Source organism: Balaenoptera borealis (assembly GCF_965194805.1).
Source record: "Balaenoptera borealis genome assembly, chromosome: 5".
In the NCBI taxonomy this organism is placed as follows: Eukaryota; Metazoa; Chordata; class Mammalia; order Artiodactyla; family Balaenopteridae; genus Balaenoptera; species Balaenoptera borealis.
The window spans coordinates 89,479,377-89,488,316 of record NC_138862.1 but is presented as its reverse complement, the minus strand read 5'-3'; the positions used below and the strand labels follow the sequence as shown (position 1 = coordinate 89,488,316).

At 39.5% G+C, this 8,940-nt stretch overlaps 1 long non-coding RNA gene across 1 annotated transcript in view; it reads right to left on the bottom strand.

Annotated features, from left to right (window-relative positions):
- Positions 1-3,036: 3,036 nt before the first annotated feature.
- LOC309629816 overlaps positions 3,037-8,940 on the bottom strand; it is a 28,696-nt gene continuing 22,792 nt past the window's right edge. Inside the window, exons 2-3 of the long non-coding RNA XR_014245236.1 lie at positions 5,701-7,723; positions 3,037-5,665 (exon numbers count right to left, since the gene is read on the bottom strand). This is a non-coding gene — a long non-coding RNA (uncharacterized lncRNA). The remainder of the gene's footprint in view (positions 5,666-5,700; positions 7,724-8,940) is intronic.

The window sequence follows — 8,940 nt, the reverse complement described above, 5'->3', positions numbered from 1 at the left end:
TCCCATTTGTTTATTTTTGTTTTTATTTCCATTACTCTAGGAGGTGGATCAAAAAAGATCTTGCTGTGATTTATGTCAAAGTGTGTTCTTCCTATGTTTTCCTCTAAGAGTTTTATAGTGTCCAGTCTTACATTTAGGTCTCTAATCCACTTTGAGTTTATTTTTGTGTATGGTGTTAGGGAGTGTTCTAATTTCATTCTTTTCCATGTAGCTGTCCAGTTTTCCGAGCACCACTTATTGAAGAGACTGTCTTTTCTCCATTGTATATCCTTGCCTCCTTTGTCATAGATTAGTTGACCATAGGTGCGTGGGTTTATCTCTGTGCTTTCTATCCTGTTCCATTGATCTATATTTCTGTTTTTGTGCCAGTACCATATTGTCTTGATTACTGTAGCTTTGTATTATAGTCTCAAGTCAGGGAGTGTGATTCCTCCAGTTCCGTTTTTTTTTCCCTCAAGACCGCTTTGGCTATTTGGGGTCTTTTGTGTCTCCATACAAATTTTAAGATTTTTTGTTCTAGTTCTGTAAAAGATGCCACTGGTAATTTGATAGGGATTGCATTGAATCTGTAGATTGCTTTGGGCAGTGTAGTCATTTTCACAATATTGATTCTTCCAATCCAAGAACATGGTATATCTCTCCATCTGTTTGTATCATATTTAATTTCTTTCATCGGTGTCTTATAGTTTTCTGCATACAGGTCTTTTGTCTCCCTAGGTAGGTTTATTCCTAGGTATTTTATTCTTTTTGTTGCACTGGTAAATGGGAGTGTTTCCTTAATTTCTCTTTCAGATTTTTCATCATTAGTGTATAGGAATGCAAGAGATTTCTGCGCATTAATTTTGTATCCTGCAACTTTACCAAATTGATTGATTAGCTCTAGTAGTTTTCTGGTGGCATCTTTAGGATTCTCTATGTGTAATATCATGTCATCTGCAAACAGTGACAGTTTTACTTCTTCTTTTCCAATTTGTATCCCTTTTATTTCTTTTTCTTCTCTGATTGCCATGTCTAGGACTTCCAAAACTATGTTGAATAACAGTGGTGAGAATGGACATCCTTGTCTGGTTCCTGATCTTAGAGGAAATCCTTTCAGTTTTTCAGCATTGAGAAGGATGTTTGCTGTGGGTTTGTCATATATGGCCTTTATTATGTTGAGGTAGGTTCCCTCTATGCCCATTTTCTGGAGAGTTTTTATTGTAAATGGGTGTTGAATTTTGTCAAAAGCCTTTTCTGCATCTATTAAGATGATCATATGGTTTTTATTCTTCAGTTTGTTAATATGGTGTATCACATTGATTGGTATGTGTATATTGAAGAATCTTTGCATCCCTGGGATAAATCCCACTTGATCATGGTGTACAATCCTTTTAATGTGTTGTTGGATTCTGTTTGCTAGTATTTTGTTGAGGATTTTTGCATCTATATTCATCAGTGATATTGGCCTGTAATTTTCTTTTTTTGCAGTATCTTTGTCTGATTTTGGTATCAGGGTGATGGTGGCCTCATAGAATGAGTTTGGGAGTGTTCCTTCCTCTGCAATTTTTTGGAAGAGTTTGAGAAGGATGGGTGTTAGCTCTTCTCTAAATGTTTGATAGAATTCACCTGTGAAGCCATCTGGTCCTGGACTTTTGTTTGTTGGAAGATTTTTTTTTTTAAAACAATTTTTCTAGTTATCAATTCAGTGCTTTTTATTTTTTAATTTTTTTTTTTTTTAAAGATTTTTATTTTTTTATTTATTTTTGGCTGTGTTGGGTCTTCTTTTCTGCATGAGGGCTTTCTCCAGTTGCGGCAAGCGGGGGCCATTCTTCATCGTGGTGCGCGGGCCTCTCACTGTCGTGGCCTCTCCTGTTGCGGAGCACAGGCTCCAGACGCGCAGGCTCAGTAGTTGTGGCTCACGGGCTTAGTTGCTCCACGGCATGTGGGATCTTCCCAGACCAGGGCTCGAACCCGTGTCCCCTGCATTGACAGGCAGATTCTTAACCACTGTGCCACCAGGGAAGCCCCTGTTGGAAGATTTTTTATCACAGTTTCAATTTCTTTACTTGTGATTTGTCTGTTCATATTTTCTATTTCTTCCTGGTTCAGTCTTGGAAGGTTATACCTTTCTAAGAATTTGTCCATTTCTTCCAGATTGTCCATTTTATTGGCAAAGGGTTGCTTGTAGTAGTCTCTTAGGATGTTTTGTATTTCTGTGGTGTCTGTTGTAACTTCTCCTTTTTCATTTCTAATTTTATTGATTTGAGTCCTCTCCCTCTTTTTTGATGAGTCTGGCTAATGGTTTATCAATTTTGTTTATCGTCTCAAGGAACCAGCTTTTAGTTTTATTGATCTTTGCTATTGTTTTCTTTGTTTCTATTTCATTTATTTCTGATCTGATCTTTATGATTTCTTTCCTTCTGCTCACTTTGGGTTTAGTTTGTTCTTCGTTCTCTAGTTTCTTTAGGTGTAAGGTTAGATTGTTTATTTGAGATTTTTCTTGTTTCTTTAGGTAGGCTTGTATAGCTATAAACTTCCCTCTTAGAACTGCTTTTGCTGCATCCCATAGGTTTTGGATCGTCGTGTTTTCATTGTCATTTGTCTCTAGGTATTTTTTGATTTCCTCTTTGATTTCCTCAGTGATCTCTTGGTTTTTTAGTAATGTATTGTTTAGCCTCCATGTGTTTGTGTTTTTTACGTTTTTTTCCCTGTGATTCATTTCTAATCTCATAGTGTTGTGGTCAGAAAAGATGCTTGATATGATTTCAATTTTTTTTAATTTACTGAGGCTTGATTTGTGACCCAAGATGTGATCTATCCTGGAGAATGTTCCGTGTGCACTTGAGAAAAAAGTGTAATCTGCTGTTTTTGGATGGAATATCCTATAAATATCAATTAAATCTATCTCGTCTATCGTGTCATTTAAAGCTTCTGTTTCCTTATTTATTTTCATTTTGGATGATCTGTCCATTGATGTAAGTGAGGTGTTAAAGTCCCCCACTATTATTGTGTTACTGTCGATTTCCTCTTTTATAGCTGTTAGCAGTTGCGTTATGTATTGAGGTACTCCTATATTGGGTGCATATATGTTTATAATTGTTATATCTTCTTCTTGGATTGATCCCTTGATCATTATGTAGCGTCCTTCCTTGTGTCTTGTAACATTCTTTATTTTAAAGTCTATTTTATCTGATATGAGTATTGCTACTCCAGCTTTCTTTTGATTTCCATTTGCATGGAATATCTTTTTCCATCCCCTCACTTTCAGTCTGTATGTATCCCTAGGTCTGAAGTGGGTCTCTTGTAGACAGCATATATATGGGTCTTGTTTTTGTATCCATTCAGCGAGCCTGTGTCTTTTGGTTGGAGAATTTAATCCATTCACGTTTTAAGGTAATTATCGATATGTATGTCCCTATTACCATTTTCTTAATTGTTTTGTGTTTGTTTTTTTAGGTCCTTTGCTTCTCTTGTGTTTCCCACTTAGAGAAGTTCCTTTAGCATTTGTTGTAGAGGTGGTTTGGTGGGGCTGAATTCTCTTAGCCTTTGCTTGTCTGTAAAGCTTTTGATTTCTCCATCAGATCTGAATGAGATCCTTGCCAGGTAGAGTAATCTTGGTTGTAGGTTCTTACCTTTCATCACTTTAAATATGTCATGACACTCCTTTCTGGCCTGTAGAGTTTCTGCTGAGAAATCAGCTTTAACCTCATGGGAGTTCCCTTGTATGTTATGTGTCATTTTTCCCTTGCTGCTTTCAATAATTTTTCTCTGTCTTTAATTTTTGCCAATTTGTTTACTATGTGTCTTGGCATGTTTCTCCTTGGGTTTATCCTGTATGGGACTCTCTGTGCTTCCTGGACTTGGGTGGCTACTTCCTTTCCCATGTTAGGGAAGTTTTTGACTATAATCTCTTCAGATATTTTCTCGGGTCCTTTCACTCTCTCTTCTCCTTCTGGGACCCCTATAATGCGAATGTTGTTGCATTTAATGTTGTCCCAGAGGTCTCTTAGGCTGTCTTTATTTCTTTTCATTCTTTTTTATTTATTCTGTTCCGCAGCAGTGAATTCCACCATTCTGTCTTCCAGGTCACTTATCCGTTCTTCTGCCTCAGTTATTCTGCTATTGAGTCCTTCTAATGTATTTTTCATTTCAGTTATTGTATTGTACATCTCTGTTTGTTTGTTCTTTAATTCTTCTAGGTCTTTGTTAAACATTTCTTGCATTTTCTCAATCTTTGCCTCCATTCTTTTTCCAAGGTCCTGGATCATCTTCACTATCATTATTGTGAATTCTTTTTCTGGAAGGTTGCCTATCTCCACTTCATTTAGTTGTTTTTCTGGGGTTTTATCTTGTTCCTTCATCTGGTACATAGCCCTCTGCCTTTTCATCTTTTCTATCTTTCTGTGAATGTGGTATTTGTTCCACAGGCTGCAAGATTGTAGTTCTTCTTGCTTCTGCTGTCTGCCCTCTGTTGGATGAGGCTATCTGCAATCACTTATTGAATGCTTACAGTGTATTAAGTCCTGTGACATATGTGATTTATCTTTATTATTTACAGTAATCCTATAAGGTAGAGTCACTTCTCAATGTATTTGGTGGTAAATAATAGAACACCCGATAACAGTGGCTTAAACATATATGGATCATTTCTTCCGTATACAAAGTCCAGAGAATGGCAGTTGTTGAATTGGGTCTCAGTGAGGCCACTAAAGTCTCCAGACAGTTTCTAGCTTCCCAGTCCATCTTCCTCAGTCTTTGGCAACTGCCTTCATGTTTTGGCCTCATGGTTGCAAAGTGGGCAGTGTATCTGTAGGCATCATGTTGACATTCGCTTTGTCTAGGGTGTACGAGCTGCTTTATCTAGAACGCAAAGAGTTCCTAGAAACTTTTCAGCTGTTTATGTCTTTGTTTCACTGGCAAGAAGTGTGGCCCATGACCTTTTCAGCAGGGAGGTGGCTGGGAAATTGAGGATTTAGCTTTCTAGTCATTACAGTTGAGGAAGGCAAGAGTGAAACTGGGTTAGCCAACTTAGAGGGCCTGCCACGGTAGGCATTGTTATCCCTATATAGATGACAAAGTAGCTCAGGAGGCTAAGTTAACTTGTGTGGGGTCTCATAGCTGGTGTCACAGCCGGATTCCGAGCTGACTTAATCTGACTCAAAACCCTGCATGGATTCCACTATTCCACATAGTCCCCTTCTCAAAATATTAAAGTTTAGTTCAATTCGGTCTGTTTACTGAGCATGTACTATACTCAAAGCACTGTATTGGGATCACAGATAGACACACAGATAAACAAAACATTGTTCCTGCTTTCCAGAAATTAATCACCTTGATGGAGTGAGATGTACACATATCACCAATTCAAAGTAGATCTTAATGACTAACGGCACTGGGGCATATGCAGTAAGTTGTGGATATGCTGGGTAGGGAGAGAGGAATTCTGCCTAGGGGATTCTGAGGAGGCTTCCTGGAGGAGGAGAGATTTTATTTGGACTGCCTGTTTGTAGATGTTTCTTTTATGAAAATTGTGGTTTTTGTTTTTTTAAACCTTGGTTAACTTTAACATCATGTCCAAGGTCATCTCAGGTATAGTTTATATATGGAAATTCACACAGAGACACAATCTCTGAAAATAAATCAACTGACCATGTTTTCTGTTTTTATTTTAATATCTTATTATTATCTTATCTTATCTTATCTTATCTAATATTATAAAACCCCATAATCTTGTACTTTAAACCAAAATGATGTCTAGTCTACCAAACTAAAATCCATGAAGTAAAAATTCCAAAACAGTAATAAACACAAGGCAATGTAATGTAAGCATAACCTATTATATACTTTCCTAAACAAGTTAAAGTGTCAGGTTGCATTCCATAAAGAAAAGTTTTTATATTCTAATTACACAGGAATAAAATGACAGATGAACCATTTTTTATCCCGACACCTACGGTAATGTAATGTATCGTTCTTTCAGTGGGAGAAAAATTAGTTCTAATGAACTTGAATGGAAGTGAAGTGAGAATATTTTAATTATAGATCTTAGCAAAAGAAATCAAAAGATAAAAGAGCAAAGGACATGATCAGAATGTTCACAAAAGAGCAAAACAAATGGCTAAAGGCATGTAAAAAATTGAGCAATAGAGAGATGCACAGTAAACGAGAAGCCATTAGTTTCTTTTTGTCTGTTAAATTAGCAAAGAATTAAAAAGGAGAAATCCTCTGGCAAGAATTTGGTAAGACTGGGGTCTCATATGCTTGTTGTAGGACTGCAAAGTGTCTTTATCTTTCCAGGAGCAATCGAATAGTACATATCAAGAACCGAAAAACACACAATTTAACCCAGTAATGCCATATCTAGAAATAGAAATTCTCCTAAGGAAATAATTTGAAATGTGGATAAAGATGCATGCACAAAGATATTTATTACAGAATTAATTATAATAAAAATGAAAATGCAAATACCCACTAATAGGGGATTGGTTAAGCACATCACAATATACTTATATGATGCAATGATCTGGCCATTATGAAAAACATCAGAATGGGGAATTTCTGATGCAATGTTAAATATATAAATAGTTCCATTACAACTGTACAAAAAAAATCCTAATTCTGGAAGGAAATATCAAAATGTTAATAGTTCTTACTGAGTTGTGGCGTTTGGGAAATTTTGTTTTATATATTTTCTAAATTTTCTACATTGAGTACATGTGATGTTTATGATAGAAAAGAAGAATAACAAGCACGGGCCCTGAGTCTGCCAGGTGAGACCGGGTGCTCTTAGTTTTCTCTGCGGCATCAGCCTTGCTGCCAAGCCTCGTAGGCAGATGACAATCTGGGCTTGAAGGTGCCTGTTCAGAGCTTTCTGCTGGGGAGGCAATGGCTGCTTCCATTCATCTGCCAACACAGGGTTCTTGAAGAAATCCTCCCAGGATCGCCTGTTTCAAAGGCAAGGCAAGACATCCTATGGCAGCCATTACTGAGACCTCTCCTGTTTCTCACTGCGGTCAGGATGCCGGCTGTTGCTGGTCTGGCCTCGCAATGGAGCAGAGTTGTGTGCAGTTCGCTCGGGATACAAACGTGCTGGGAGGCCTCCGAGCTGCTGGAGAAGACAGCCTTGCAGAGCGTCAGCACGCACACCTGGAGGAGGGCGTTAGCACGACGGTGTGACAGCTACACCCGGGAAGAGCTCTGCCTCCCTCCAGCTGGTGAACTGCGGCTCGCTCGGAGCAGATGGTGCTACCAGGGAGGTCACGACAGCCCTGGAGCTGTGACAAGGTAGCAGGCCTAGCATGGGCAGCACTGACTTCCCTATGTTACCGAACCCTCCCAAGTCAGTCCCCAACATGGGTCCTCCCGCCTGGTGTCCTTCAAGCCAGTAAAAGGAGACCAAGTTCAGTTCCGAAGCAAAGGAAAGCTTCCTTCTTTGATCAGATAACGGCTAAGTTCGCACTCTGGCTCTAGAGCACACGCTCTCCCTGTAGGCGGGGGGCGGGGCTGCTTTATGGGGTCTCCGTGGGGGGAGGGGCGGAGATCTCGCGGGGCTGGCCCAGCCATGCTGCTCACCGCTCCGGATCGCCGAGCCGGGCGCATGCGCATGGCCCGCCGTGGCCATCTTGAATTTCAGTGTCTTGTTAGCAGCGCTTCTGCACGAGGCCCTTGAGCTGAGGTGAACCACGCACCGAGGAACTCTGGTCTGAAGTAACTGGTGCCTGAGGTACCCTGTGAGCCAGCAAAACTAGACGAAGTCCAAAGGAAAAAAAAAAAAAGGTTAGACTTTATTTTGTTACTCACATTCTATTTTTATTCTCTGGGAATTGTTAATGGACTTTGCTGGTGACAGCTAGTCTGGAGTCTGAGTGTGACTCCTCTCCAAATGGCATCAGCCAAGTTTGCTTGATAGGACTGGTTTTATTCAGTCTATTGAATCTGTCCAGGTAGTTATAATAATAATGATAGTCAGCAGATATGCCAGGCCCTTTACCTATAGTATTTCATTTAATTGAAACTTTGCTTCTTTGAGGTCAGTGGCATTATCCTCACCTCATAGGTGAGGAAACAGACCTAAGTCTCACTCAATTACAAGACGGTAGATTCAGGATTCAAGGTCAAGTCCTTTCAGCTCCACAGCCTATCATGCTTGTAACCAGTGCACTGATGTTTCCCAAACTGGAGTCATTTTAAATGTGTTGCTATTTTTACCAAAGCCATGAACCATCAATTTTTCTTTAAGTCAGTTTACTTTTTTCCAATTAAATTTAGCCTCATCTTAAGCAATAATAGGCAGGGAATCATGAGTTTAATGTGCTGTGTGTATGTGTGTGTGTGTGTTTCAAATGCATACGCTTGAAAAAAAAAAACCCACATAATTTAAACAGAGGTTTATCCCTGAACCTTTTAAAATAACTTTCAACATCAGAGGACATGTACCATTTTGGGAAGATACATTCGTGCTGCTTTCCTTAGACTGGACCAAAAGTGTTAATAGGCCACTAACCAGTTGCTATTCACTAGTGGTCTTATCTTCCTGCCTTTGGTAGAATCTGACTGGCACTAATTGCTTCTTGGTGTATTTATCCCAAGGCAAATGGTGGCTCAAAGGAACGCCGCCGTCTTCTCTGGTCTTCCTTTCGGAGCCGGGGTATCCAACGTGTGCTGCATCATCGCATGGGGCTGCCCAGCCTGTGTACCAAGCGTGTCAGGCTTTTAGGGACAATAACAGTGGGTTTGGCTTGTTCGCAAGCAGTTCACAGAATTCCTTTTAATACTGTAATTTGCAGTGTCAGTGTTGGGGAGGAGACTGGGAACCTCCCAAGACCACTTTATGTTACTTTACAGTGTGGGACCTGGCTAGATTGCTGAATGCTGTCAGTCTTGCACTCAGCCATAAAACATTTATCTGCGAGAAAGTCTCTCAGGGAAAAATGAATATCACTTCACCTCTGCGCCGTAAAC